General features: G+C 44.0%; 1 protein-coding gene across 2 annotated transcripts in view; it reads right to left on the bottom strand.

The window, feature by feature from the left end:
* The window catches only part of KAZN (kazrin, periplakin interacting protein), a 447423-nt gene that overhangs the window by 431526 nt on the left and 672 nt on the right, over positions 1-15225 (bottom strand). The gene's annotated exons all lie outside the window — the stretch shown is intronic.

Here is a 15225-nt window from a genome sequence, read left to right as displayed (position 1 = left end):
ACCAGCCCAGCCTCCCTCCCCGGGGCCTGCTGGGAGGCCGTCCATTTGCGCAGGTTTACGGCACCCATTTACAACCTCTACAACAATTATGGAGGACTTAGCAAGTGCCGGGCACTGTGCTTAGCCCTTCACACACACCCTCTCCTGTGGACTCACAACAACCCTGGGATGTCAGGATTAGTGTTATCCTAGGAGGAAACTGAGGCCTAGACTGTAAGGCAGCTTGCACACCTCTCACAGCTAAGAAGTGTTAAGAGAACCAGATCTGCATCCCGGCAATGGACTCCAGAGATTTCTGTCCTGTGCTATAAATGTTGAACTTACCTGTATCGGCATCTTAGTTTATTCAAACCAGTCATTACAGCAAAAGCCAGTGAGGCCTGTTCCTCGTAATTACTGGCTCTCAACACTTCTCTGGGTTGTACCCAAATGACGGCATTCGGTGGCTGCTAACCTTTTCATTTTCTTCCATGGCCAATCTGAACGCAAAAAACAATAAAGGGAAGGTTCCTCTCAACCAGTTCATGCTTGGTGTTCTGCATATTGTTTTCTCCTGAATTCCAAACCTAGTGCGGGAGTTGCTTTGCCAACGTGCCTGGCAGATGGTCATCCAGGCTCTGGTGATGACCCTGTCCCCTGCACAGCTCTCATCCTTGGCAAGGTTGGCCTTCTGTGATCGGAAACCTGCCTCTCTCTAATGTTCACTCCTAAGACATAGGTGGCCCACCAGCCAAATATTAACCAAACACAAAAGAAAAGAAATGAAAACCATTTACTTGGGTCTTCCAGGTGATTTTAATTGCAGGTAATAAACCATTGTTAAAAGGAAGGTTTATAATATGAAACTGCATACCCATGTAGGGTGTTTGCAGTGGAACAGTGAAATGATTTTGTAAATGCCATCTTCTCTAATAAATCTGAATGCTGCTGGAGAGATTAGGCCATTATCCAGTGCTGGCATAAATGAGAAAATGATATGATGGATCACATGCTTGAGGGGTTTTAAGAGTTAGCTGGAGATGGGGCAGGATGACGCTAGTTAGCAATGGCAGTTGGCTAAGCAAATAGTTTAGGGCCAGTTCTGTTATTCTGCCTATAACTGGTGCTTTCCAATATTCATGCCAGCAAGTCATTGAAGAAATTTTTGCAGAAATAAAGGAGAGTTTTTCTTAAAGTTAAGGGCCCAAGACATAGATTGATCGGATTGTGTCACAGTGAGGCAGAGCTGAGTTTGAGAAACAGAAGATCTCTTTAAATCAGCAGAAGACTCAAAGGCCGGGGCAGTAGCCATAATTTTCCAAGGCATTTATCAAGCACCCAACTGTACATGACATTGTTGAGGACCACGCTGAACGGGGCTGAACACACATGTCCAGATGCATTCAATAGCAGCAGTTCCCAACCTGTGGGCCAGAGACTCTGGGTGGCCAGAGAGAGCAACTTACAGGAAGTCCAAAATCCGAAGGCCTCCAACGTGCTGCATGTGGACAGAATGAATCATTTTTCTTGCATGTATATACCATTATTTTTCAAATATATGCAGATGCAAAAGCAGCATCCATTTGGCAATGCTGCTGAATTCATTGTACTCTTTTGCATTTATGTATTTTCTCAAATAGAAAAAAAAAACTACTAATATTAGGGGTCAGAATTCATTCATTCAATCTCTCTCTCTTTTTCTCTCTCTCCATCACTACGAACAGTATATGTAAAAACTGGGAACCACTGTTCCAGTAGGAATATGGATGGCAAAATCATTAAATCCAGACAAAAACTGATGGTATGGAATACCCATCTTGGCTAAAGTTTAAACCATTGAAAACTGGCCCTTGGCTAATGTTAGAAGCACGTACATGCTCACTAGGGAAGTGATCATTTTGTTGATGCTAGTTTAGGGTACATTATCTGTTTCCTCTGAGTACAGCCTACTATCTCAGCCTGCCAGCCTTTGTGAGTTAAGCTTTTCAGTTCTTAGCCCTCCCTGTCTGTTCATGTTGCAGACATCTGGATGATTTCTTATATGAACCATTTATGGATTCTGACCACAACCTCAAATACGAGTCTAGGGTAGATGGTGTTAAAAGTGCTGGAAAGCATACTCAACAGGACATAGTTGGAAGTTTGGTTCCTCCCAGGAGCAAGGCCTCTAAGCAAGACAGAAATATCAAGAGAAAAACCTGGTGTCTAGAACAAAAATATGCAATCTTGCCTCTGGGAGACAAAAATCAGCTGGAGAAATAAAGAGAATTTCACTCACAGGTGGGAAAATTCAGTGTTCAATAATACAATATGCTATTAATAATGAAGAGTTCTATCTATGAAATCCCAAAGTCTACCAAGCTTTCCGCCAGGCACAGTATGGCTTATTCCATGAAACCAGTGGTTCCTACCCAGAGAGTGATTCCCCCCCCAGCGGAAAACATTGGGCAACATGTGAAGACCTTCTTGGTCGTCACATTATGGGGGTGCTACCAGCATTTAGTGATAGAGACCAGGGATGCTGCTAAACACTCTACAATGTACAGGGCAACATCCCACAGCAAAGCATCTTCTGGCAGAGAATGTCCACAGTACAGAGGTTGAGAAACCCTGCATTACATCATCCCAATCACCCCACAATGGAGGCATTATCGGCGTCTTGTTACAGATGTGGAAACTGAGAGCTGTAAGGTCCTACAACACTGAAGTCATGTTGCCAGGATCTGGATAGGGTCTGACTCACTTCCTTAAATCCATATATCTGCTCTACTATCTCAAAGATGGAAGTGACTTCTTCATTTCATATATAAGGAGACTGAGGCTCACATGCCAAGCGTCTCGCCTGTATCTCACCGTGACTGATGACGCTTTGTCCCTTCACAGTTCTTTTCAGGCCAGTGATGATGACTAAATACAAGCAACTTCACCTCAAACCACGGAGTTGCCAACAAATGTCTCTTTCTCTTGTCTGTTAACCATTACACCCCTAGTAATTTTCTCGTTTCTGCTCGTTTAACACTGTAATCTAGCAGTTTTATCGCTCACATCTAATTCACTAGCTTACTCATTCAGTCACCATTTATTAAGCTCCTCCTGTGTGCCGAGCATCGTGAAGGTGCTGGATGTAAATGGGTCAGAAGGCAAATGAAAGAGAGCCACAAGTTCAGGGGTTGGCAAACTATAGCCCAAGGGGCGCATGTTTTTGTAAATAAAGTTTTATTGGAACGCAACCACGCCTATTCATTTACCTATTGTCTATGGCTGCTTTCGCATCAGCAGGGTTGAGGAGTTGTGACAGATACTCTGGCCCCACAGCCTAAAATATTTACTATCTGACCTTTTACAGAAAAAGTTTGCCAACTCCTACACTACCTCCATTATTCAAATCAGAAAGAGGAAGCACTGAAGTGAACTCCAAATGGAATCAAGAAGTGTTTTCATCAAGAAGCGTTTTCGTCTACGCACACAACTCTAGTATCCATTGGCAGTGGGAGAGTCTTAAATGTTTAATACTAATACAAGTCTAAAACTCAAAAGCACCAAAACATGTTGATCCTTAAAAACACTTCCTGCTTTTCTAGAGCCCATTATAAATAGATCTTCAAGTAATTCAAATGTATATTATTTCTGTTTTGCTGTCAGAGGTTTAGGAAGCCCAAATGTTCCTTGTTGTACTGAATGCAAGTTGCACTGAAATTAATACAGAGATCAGACTATCAGCCAGCCGTTGGTTTAGCTGCTCAGGAGTCAGTTAACCACAGCTGGTTGTCTGCTGCACTGCAGAGGCCTCCGGGTCGATACGCTCCTTCCTCTAAGATGCACGGCAAAAGACCCTATTCTGATCTTCCCTGAATTTTCTGCCACACTTTTGGCCTGAGTACAAAGTCTAGGCACCAACCTGGAGCAGCAGGAAGTCCACCTACTGTTTGGGCAGTTACGGCCATGGCAGAAGTGAGAACATGCGCCTACGCAGCCAACAGATTAGGTGAAGAATTTAAACTGACATGTTTTGGTTGCATATTAACCCAAAGACCCTGATAAAGGAGATCCTAAAGGTTTAATGGAGTCTCCCGGAAGGGATAGTGGAAAAAAGAGAAATAAGGCAGATTTATTGTAAGGGCTAAATCTTACCCCCAAAACTTGGAGAGTAGCCACATCCACACGCTAAGACCATAGGTCTCCACACAGCTGTGCTTCCCATATTCAAAAATCCTAAATGATGGTGGGGTCAGGTGCAAAAGGTTCTCCTCCATAGGACAGTCATTCACAGATCCGGTTCATCGAAATCAACAGGAAGTTCCCCTGGTGCAAGCCCGCCCTGGTTTACAGATCCCTAACTACTTGATAGGGAGGCTAGAAGAGGAGAAACTCTAAGCCGAGGCATTAAGAAGATAGGTCATTGGAAGAGCAGTCAAATGATTGTAAAACTCCACTGAGATGATGAAAAAACTTAGTGTAAAAAATGGGACTAAATTTGTAAAACTAGATTCTCCCTTCACCATGGGCAGACATTGGACACGGGGGCTCAGAGGATGAGAGCACAGTCTTGGGTGATGGTGTCACCATCCAGCCCTTACAAGAAAGGGTGGCCCTTACCTAAGAGGGACCTCACCCAATCATAAGCTACAGGGCAGCCCCCTTCCACCACTGCACAACTGAGCCTGATCTTGCAGTGGGAGAAAGAGAGGAGAATTTGGTTCAATGACCAGCTCAACAATCTTGGACAAATCAGCTTAAATCACTGTGCCTCAGTTTCCATATCTGATAAGTAGATTACTGTGTCTACCTCAATTCAGTCACATGGGCCAGCTGGTAGGGTGCATGGAGACAATGCTGTGAACGTCTTTGTATACCACAAAGACTGGGTAGTGATGAGCTGTGGTGCTTCCCTAGTGCCCTCCTGGGTGCAAAGGAAAGAAGAAGAGTGCATAAATGCAGTGGAATCCTGGAAAAAGGCAGCAAGCATTGGCTGTGTGAGCTGAGGGTGGTAGACCAAGCTCTCGCTTTAGAGGCAAGATTATAACACTGAAAGTATTGGAGGGTGGGTTTTGAGTTGGCCCATGGTGGAATCAACCCATGTGTTGACCAGCTGAGTTTTAACAAGGTTCTATGCTATTGGCCAAGGACAATGACCCAGACTGTTGAATAGCCAACCATGGAATCATGATCCTTCTCCACAGGACTTCCACTAAGACTTAAACATGCCTCCTTGCTCCAGAAGGGCTGCCCAGTACCACGTCAAATTGCGAACAGATCAATCAGAGCACGTCTGCCAGCTGACAGTCTCCACAAGATGGTAGCCAGGCTTTGCCTCTCTGTTAACTCCCAAATTCAAGATGTGTCGAATATTCCCATTTTTTCTTGCTTCACATAGTAGACCTTGTAGGAATAGGAAAAACAATCCACTTGATGAACACTTTAATTAAGATAATCAATATACACATAATCACAGATCAGTTCTCCCCAGCCATCATTTATCACGCTGTATGGTACCACAACTGCACTCTCCAGGGTCAGTATCAAATTTCTAAATTTCATACCTTGTTGTCATCGAGAAAGGGTGAGCACAATAATCACCAAGACAAAAAACAACAAATGTTGGAGAAACAGGAACCCTCATACACAGCTGGTGGGAATGCAAACTGGTGCAGCCTCTATGGAAAACGGTATGGAGATTCCTCAAAGAATTAAAAACAGAGATGCCCTATGATCCAGCCATCCCACTACTGGGAATCTATCCAACGAACCTGAAATCAACAATCCAAAGAGGCTTATGCACCCCTATGTTCATTGCAGCATTATTCACCATAGCCAAGAAGTGGAAGCAACCTAAGTGTCCCTCGACTGACGATTGGATCAAGAAGATGTGGTATATACATACAATGGAATACTACTCAGCCATAAAAAAAAGACAAAATCGTTCCATTTGCAACAACATGGATGGGCCTGGAGGGTATTATGTTAAGTGAAATAAGCCAGAAGGAGAAAGACAAACACTGTATGATCTCACTCATATGTGGAATATAAACCAACACATGGACAGAGAAAACTGTATTGTGGTTACCAGAGGCAATGGGGGTGGGGGGTGGGCACAAGGGGTGAAGGGAGTCATATATATGATGATGGACAAACAAAAATGTACAACCCAAAATTTCACAATGTTAAAAACTATTAAAACATCAATTAAAAAAAAAAAAAAAGAAAGGGTGAGTACAGAATTTCAAATGACAAGAATGGGGAGAAAAAAGGTGGCATAAATCCCACTGTGCTCCAAGTTGCACTTACTGAATTAAAGCAAATACACCATGTTCAATGGTTTAAAACAAGTTCAAGTTAATCAAGGAAAATAAACTAATTCATTTGTTGCAGCTGACAAGAAGCCCCAGCCTTAGCCAGGAAGATAATACAAGGAGTGAGCTTATTTTAAAAGATGCAGGGCTACGCCCACACTGAAATTCAGATCTTTTCTTGTTCTCTTTAGGGGCAAAAAAAAGTTGAGATCTAAACCCTGTATCATCCACATCTTCCTTCTCCATAAGAAATGCTCTTTGGGGAGAGAAGGTCCCAGCCAGCAACTATTCCCTGCAGTGTCCAATCCCAACTTATCCCAAAAGTTGTACTTTTTAATAATTTCTCGTGGACAGTTTTAACCTTTAGTAGTGAAATTAATGTATTTTCCCAGCATGCTTTTATTACCTATTGCCACTATCGTGCAGATCTGTGAAGGCTTCCATATTTGTCACTTCATCGTCTATCTTCCCAGTACACCTGTCTAGACCTTTATTATAAATGTAATTATGTTTCCATGTCAGTCACACCTACTAGACTGTGAGCTCCAAGATTACTCAGTCCATATCTTATGAAACCTGTGGTCCCTGAACCTACGTGCCCAGTCTCTCAGGACAGATGGAGACGGAGGGAAGAGAGAAAGAAGGAAGGAAGAAAAGAAGAGAGAGAGTGGGGAGGGTGGGCATGGAAGCAAAAAGACAAAACCACCATACTGGCCTGTCTTTGTGCCGCCCGGCCATGACATCTCGATGTTCTTGTCACAGTGAAGCGGGCAGGCTCCAGGATCAGTTGAATTTGTGTTCTAATCCCCTGTTCCTCTCTTTGCAGGTGACCACTTTCCAGAGCTTAGACAAGCAACCTAACCTTTTTAAGCCTCCATGTTTTCCTCTGTAGAATGGAGGTGATAACGTTACCTAACTCACTGTGATATGAAAGTGAGATGAGAAATGTTCAGCGAGCACACTGCACAGTGTCTGGGAAAGCCGAGAAGAGGCTCGACAAACGCTGGCTATTGCTATTACTATATTCTCGAACAATCTCGAAAGTCTCGCCACCTCCTCCATTCCGATCTTGGAACATCCCTTTTTCTAAGGATGAGTCAAACCCCTGCTAAGAAGCTCCAGAGTCCACCGTCCCCTTTCTCAGAAAGGAAAGACATTCAAGTCCTCTCTGACTCTCTCCAGCCGAAGCCCAGCAGTGAGTTAGAGAGAAGGGAGATTCCCACATTTGAACAAGGCTCAGCCACGAAGCTGCCCTCATACCTCCGGCCAGACACCAGTCTTTCCTGGCTACAGATCCTCCAGCAGTGACAAAGCATATTTCATACAGCAGAGCTCTGAGGATTTATGATGAATGACTTAGTGTCTGACATGCAAATCCTAATTATAATTGACACAATGTCAGCTTCAGAACAAAAATGATTTCTTGGGCAGGAATGGAAAATACTGTGCAAAGTGGTACAGCCTCCTGGTTGGGACAGCAGGCAGTCTCTGAAGTCACATTTACTTGTATTTGTATCCTTGCTCTGCCATGTGCCAGCTCAGTGACCCTGGGCAAGTCACATAACCTTTCTGTGCCTCAATTTTCTCAGCTGTAAAACAGCACAGTACTCACCTCAGAAGGTAGTTTAAAGGATTAATTGAAGTGATACAGGCAAAGGGTTTAGAACAGGTTGGCCTATAGTAAGTATACACTCAATTAAAATCATCTGTCGTTAAATCGGTGATCTTCATGATACCCTGTATAAGTTGATAAGTAGACCAAATTCTGCACACTCTGTAATTTACTAATCGTGGATTCATCCATTCATTCACTCAGTAAGTATTTACTGGGCTCTTGCTATGTGCCAGGCACTGTTCTAGGTGCTGTGAATGGAGCAGAAAACAGACAAAACTCTGCTCTCACAGACTGTCCTTCTAGGACTCACAACTAGGTCCCCTACTGCTCAGCAAGAGTTGCAGTTCTCAACTGGGGACGATTTTAGCCCCCAGTGGACACCTGGCAACTTCTGTAGACATTTTGGTTGTCGCAACTGGGGTGTAGGGGGTTCTACTGGCATCTAGTGGGCAGAGGGCAGGGATGCTGCTCAACATCCTACAATGCGCACAACAGCCTCCCCCCAGCAAAGAATTGTCCTGCCCCAAATGTCAACAGCGCCGAGGCTGAGAAACTCTAGTTTAAGGGAATCTGTAAGAAGTTAACCAGTCCTTTGTTGGGTGGAGTCTTGGGCCACTGGACACGACTGAGGCCACAGGGAGACAACCCCGGGAAAGGGAAGGAACTTGGGGTGGATAGAGAATAAGAGGACCACAAATTTCCACCTTTGCCTGGAATCATCCTTCCTGAGAGAGAGAAAGCACGTAAAGTCCAAAAAATAGGAGGCCCCAAGCCCAGGGTCAAAATGGTTCTTTCCACTGGTGACAGGTGACCCCTGGATGCTAACCCTGCCAGCAGGATCCAGTTCTCTCTTTGTCAGTTTCTCTCACACCTAAGTGAGAGGCACTCCTGCTCCCCTAACTCTCAACCATAAGATTTCACCCTAAAGACCCAAAAACTACCATCACTTTAGGGAAACATTAATCAAGAATGGAGACAAGCCTATAGCTCCCCCAACCTTCCTAATATAACAAACCAAAGGATGTTTCTGACTTAGGAGACAACACAGGTTTAAATAGCAGAGAGGCATGGTGGGACCTGGACCAGTCACTGCCAGCTGAGTGACCCTGGGCATCAAGGTCGAATGAGTAAGAGCATGGACTCTGGAGCCAGAGCTGGGTCACTTAATGGCTGTATGCCCTTTGGCAATTATCATATCATTCCTGTGCCTTAGTTTTCTTGTATGTAAAACGGGTGCAAGGATGGAATCTGCCTCATAAGTCATTATGAGGACTGAATGCATTAATCAAATGCATTAATGCAGAAAAGCACTTAGAACAGCATCTGAGTAAAGGTGATGTCAAAGCTTGCGGTTACCGTCACCACTGGAGTCATCACTACGTTGTGGCAGACAAGCGACTTACCCTCTCCAAGTCTCAGTTTCCTCTTTTGAAAAATGGGCCTGAGAGTTGCCACCTCATTGGGCTCAGGGTTCAGTTACGCATATCAAGCTCTCGTGACAATACTTGCTATGCTGTAAGTTCTTCTTATTATTATTTATTGAAAAGTTTGGCAAGAGCACTGAAACTAGTTCTCATTTGGTCCTACGTTGAACTATTCACCATCACCAAGAAGAAGAAAACTACATGGCGTCAGGAAGGTTCCAGAACATCTAGTGTCTTATGACGTACCCAAGAGGTGAGCTCGGAGGACTATAATCAAGTGACAAAGATAAGTATAAAATATTAGCTCTGGACCCACCTTCCTTAGAGGGCACTTTGCTCTTAATGATTCACATTACTTCAAACAGTCTGTAGAGCTGAGAAAATATTGAGAACGGAAGGCCTTTACATCCCCACAGAGGCACTGCAGCCCTTGCTCTGATGGGAGAGGATGAGGGGATGGGAGCTGGGCACGGTCTCATTCTCCCACTTCTCTCCATCTTCCCAGCCCAACTGCACATGGAAGAAGGGGAGCCTAGAGGCCTGGGGGGCTCTTTGCTTGCAGAACTGCCTATTACAAGCTCCATCTGAACTATCACGCTAGGGTCTCAATTCATCAGAGGGTGAAGGGGACAGGAGCTTTGCAGAAGTCTGACCCAAAGGTTCGGCAAGGCCAAGGCAACAAAGACACCAAAACAAATTTAGAACCGATGATTTCCCGCCACACAGAAGCCACCTGCTCAAACAGTTGTTCTTGCCAAACTCATTAAAACTAGGTTCAGCTTCTTTCATCCTTCCAGCAGCTCACGATTCCAAGGGGGAAGCAGGAATGCTCACAGAGCACAACCTGGACTCCACTGCTTACATATGAGGTTGCATCAAACAAGAAAGAATGTTCTGGTCTCATCCAACCACATGGGGAGGAAGAAGAAGTTACTTTCTCTGGTCTACCTCCAGCTTCTTCACAATCGAGATGGGCCTGGCAGGGGACACCGAAGACGGTAACATTGAAGGTGGGCCAGCGGGACTCTTACCTCCTCTGAACCATCAGGTACAATCTGCCACAATGGATGGCCACTCTCTTGGCTTCAGGTCACTCTATTGGCTTTTCCTAAATGATTCTTCCTGAACCCGCTTTGCCTGCCTTTCAGATGACTAAGATATTGCAATGGCTGCTGTTGGTGGCACCCCTTGTCATCCCATGTGTTACTCGCCCTAATATCCAGCCCAAACAGTACGGACTAATTTTCATTTACAAGATCACTTAAAAATCCATTCCCTGGCCTCAGCGGGCAGAATGAGTTCCGTTCTTGCCTGAGGGATGGCAGCGGGTAAGAAGCCAGGCACTAATGCTCACACAAACCAATCCTGGAAGAGGTCTGAAAAGAACTGAGGAATTCACGTTGATTTCACTTTCCTTAGCAATATAACTCAGGAATAAATATAAATAAAATATGCAATGAATACGGCCAAGACCCCAAGCCTGACCTTCTGGGCCCCATATGACTTGCACCGTGAGCAGGCGGCGTTCCAACAAGCTCTCCCCACCTGCCAAGCCCATCTGCCGCAAGCTCCCTGACAGCCAAGAAGTCACAAATTATAACCTACAGGATTCCTGAAAGGGGGCAGCAGTCTTTGGGAGTACAGGGGTAAAGGAATGGGGAGAAGATGTCTTGCCTTACTTACTCTGGGAGGATATGTGAGCAGGCTCTCATTATAAAAATCAGATGGGCTTAGACTTCTGGTTAATATCAAAGAAGTCATGAAAAACCTCAGTAAATCATGAAATGTTGGAAGCATGAAATTAACCAGAACCAGAAACTTGACTTAAGGGATCCTCCAAAGGCATTTTCCAAAGACAATGGAAAGACAGTAAATAATAGCCAATCAATAACTAATTTCAACCACACTGTACTGATCTGTAAATAATCTCTTTGTGACCATGCGTGATGATTTTCAGGAAGAACTTGGTAACCCCATCTCATGACAGCCCACTAGATTAGGAAAAGATACACATGTCTCTTTCAGCCCATTGATATGGCTGGAAAACCGAGACCTATGAGACTTGATGAGCTCTGTAACTTAGGGAGGGGCAAGCTAACAGAAGGCCCCAGAGATGTCGCCACATTTTCTTCCATCCTCTCTGCTATGTGAAAATTCTCTTTCTCAAAAAAGATAAAAGTCTACTTGGGAAGACGAGAGCAGAGGCAGAATGAATGGGGAAGAGGATGCCAAAAGACAGAACTTATTTTGCAAAGTAACAGTGTCTAGCATCTCTGCAGACTACTCACACAGTCAATTCAGTCCAAAGGTAATTTATACTTCACCAAAGAGTTTCCAGTGTTGTAGCAATGCTAGATAAGAGCAGTCAGACCTGAAGTAACAGCCTATTTTAACATCTGAGAAGAAAAAATTAAACTTGCACCTATGCACGGAAACTTACAAAGGAAAATGACCCTTTTCCCCATCCCCATCCTAACAAATGCAGTAGGCAGTAAGTCCTCAACACCAAAGAAAGACGCTCTTCGCACTTCCATTTGCATAGGCATATAAATACAATGATTTCCTTTAAAAAACCCCAAAAACCCACAAACTAATGGCAATAGGTATACATCCTACTGAGCATAAGTATTTTATGTTACATATAGTTAACACCTATTCGAATTGGGTACAATGGAGCTTAATTGTCTTATTCTCTGCATAGCAAAGCAACCAATTGAATCTAATATTAGTCATTCATCAGATAAAACATTTTCAGAGAAACAAACTGCTATATTTTCCCCTCATAGAACAGCAAGCATTTTAAACACATTTCGCAGAGATGTTACGCCGAGGAAAACAGCTTAGAAATGTTACTTTAAACAAATCCGTTCTCTGGCTACCACCACCAAGATGAATTGGAACAAACGCCTGGCTCTGTTCTTTCCAAGCCTCCTTCTGTCCACCTGTCAGAGGCAATTTTGACCCCACCGACCCCAGAGGCAGCTCCGGAGCTGTGAAATGTGCCACCCTGCACGGATGCCCTCTGCACTGTTTGCCAGCATCGTCATTAGGGATTATCCAACTCACTTGAAGCAGGGAGAGAGAAGATGGGCCGGCTGCCAAGTGTTCTCTCAACACAGATGCCACAAGAAGATCCTGCAAAGGGTCGAAAGCCCAGATTTTCAGCAGTTCACTTTCTAGACTCTGTTACATAGCAACCATGCCAGCTCACAGAGGGTACCAACCAAGTTAATAGTTTGTGTAACTGACACATTGCATTAAACTTCTAGAAAAACCTAAGTTTTCTTCATCAACTTACCTGTGGTCAGATATCACCACTGGAACAAAACATCCAATGGTGGATTGATGAGCTTGATGAATTCATTAAAAAAAACTTTTTTCAACAAAAAAATTTGAAAATGAATCTAACAGTTTCTTGGTAGGGAGAGCAAAAGGTGACTATTCCCCTAACCATTTGTGCTAATATTATTAAAAGCGCATTAGCATGCATTTGATATGTGCATAATGCCCTCTAGTTAAAAGATGACTTATACAGTTGCATTTTGAAAGATACTCATTTCATTTGAAACCTTGATTTGAAAAGTGATAACTCAATAGCACTAAATGCTCATAGAGTTTGGGCCCATCGAATCGCACCAACACAGACAAAATGAAAACAGAAGACTAATTTGGAAGAACAGTCAGGAAAAGCCAGGAGATGAGCTTCTGTGAGCCTTCCTGGAGGTATATTATGAAGAAGCATGAGGAAACCATTCAACCAGACGTTAAAATTAACTTGAGAGAACCCAACACTTTCCTTTAGGAATACAAAAGCACTAGCAGAAGAAACTACCAGACCACCTCTGCACAGGGTTTTTGCTCTAGCAGAACGCTGCCACAGGTCATAAGAAAAACAAAACAAAATAAAAACAAAACCCCAAAAACTCACAGAAGCCAAATAATGGAAAAAGTACTGGATTGAAATACTATCGCTATAGATAATATAGTAAATGATGCCCCACTGGAGTTATATGGGGGGCTGTTTTCTTTTCAAGCATCACATCAGTTTAAACTCACATCAATTTAGAAGGATATGTGGCCAACAATTAAGTTGAGTGAAAACCTTTAACATTTTATTTTCTGATTATAAAATCACTAAATGCCCCCGAGTAAAGGTTTTGAAAAATACCAGGGGTACACAGAGGAAAATTCAAGAACATCCTTCATCCAACCACCCACAGCCAGCCACTGACATGGGCAGGCATGCTCCTGAGAGCATGAGGGACTGCTGGGTTTGTGTGTTTTCAAGGATATCAAGAGATCCAAAAGCCACTTTCTTTTCCACAGCCTTGTGCATTTTTGTAGGAAAAAAGAAAAAGGAAAGAGCCCCCTGTGGCTCCATTACAACAATTTAACCATCAGCTAAGCATCTCAATTTCCAAGTTGAATGTGTAGATCCTTGCTGGACTGACCTTCTTAGCATGCTCAGCCTGCAACTAGACCCAGGACTCAGATAAAAGCCACTTAACTTTTCCTTGGCTGAGGAAAGGGGCAGACGGTGGGAAATAAACCAGCATTGTTCGGTCCCCTTTAACCATGGCTTTTGATTCTTAGCAAAATGCCAGTTCTTAGCTATTTCTTAATGTTGGAAGCATCCCTGCCTATAAAAAGTAAAGCATTCCCTTTTGGCTCAGGTACCAGCGGAGAACATCTTCCACAACACAATGACATAGCAAGGGATAATTGACAGAATAACCAGATACCCACCTTGAAAACTGTGCAGCAAACACCAGGCTCACAACACCTTCCCACCATTACGTCATGGCTACTTTGGTACCAAATTACTGCCCCAATGCCTAAGGCTTTTGACGGACTCCTGAAGTACCAAGTTAAGATCTGACTTGGAATTCAACATAAAACTGCTAATGTTCAGGCTTAACATCTAGCACCCAAAAAAAGCACACCTTCCCCAGGAAAGTAAGGAGGAAACAAAAACTGACGGAGAGAGGGCATTAATAAGAAAACAGACTCTCTCAACACTTAGGAGAAGCTCTTGAAATAACAACAAAACCAGAAAATCCTTTTGAGCCACTGAGCCATTGGTACCCCATACTTCATCAAATGACATATTTATACAAGTGGCCCTCCTGGACTGGGTATTTTTTTTCTGTTGTGTTCTGGATTTCAGCAGTTTACTTTACAATTCAAATGATATTAATAACCAGTGACACCGTTTCTTAAAGGGCAATTAGGCAAAAAAAGAAAGAAAGAAAGAAAGAAAAATCCTGAAAAGCCAGCCTACCCTTTTAGCTTTCAATTCACAGAAAACAAACAGTGCATTTTCTGGATGCTTCCTCCACCTTTAACCCTTGCAGGGGGATTCAGAGCTTCATCACTGTCAATGTCAACACAGACCAGCTGTCTTTCTTCCCCTCGTCCTTGAAACTGCAAAGAGCCCCTTCCAGCAGCAGCTCCCTGCAACCCACCATCTACACCTTCGTTTCGCCAGGAGCCCATCACTCAGCCTTTGAGGTCTAAGATTTCTCCCTAGAAAGTGCTCTCGGTGTTTATATTCGCTGGCAATCTTAACTCCCTGCTGAGCAGAGCATCTACTGTTGCATCAGTGTGTTCCACTGCCTGTGCGATCTCAAATGGGGAGAAAATAAAGTCCAGATACAACCAAGACAAGGGATTTGGCACCCGTGGAGAAAAGTGCAAACCAGTCCAGTCCTCTACCCCAAACACGGCAGCAGAGCCTGGATTCGCTCTCGGGAGAAAGAGTCATTCCAAAGGAAGGAGCCTCCGGAACTGGGGGGAGCTGTGGCATTCGCCCCTGCGGGGGGGTGGGGGCAAAGGCCCGGGCGTGAAAAGTTTGCCCGCGGAGCTGCAGGCTGTGTGCCAGCTAAAGGGCACTTTCTGCCGCCGGAAGGGACCCGCC

This window comes from Diceros bicornis, chromosome 13 (genome assembly GCF_020826845.1).
Source record: "Diceros bicornis minor isolate mBicDic1 chromosome 13, mDicBic1.mat.cur, whole genome shotgun sequence".
In the NCBI taxonomy this organism is placed as follows: Eukaryota; Metazoa; Chordata; class Mammalia; order Perissodactyla; family Rhinocerotidae; genus Diceros; species Diceros bicornis.
This window is presented reverse-complemented; position numbering and strand designations above follow the sequence as displayed.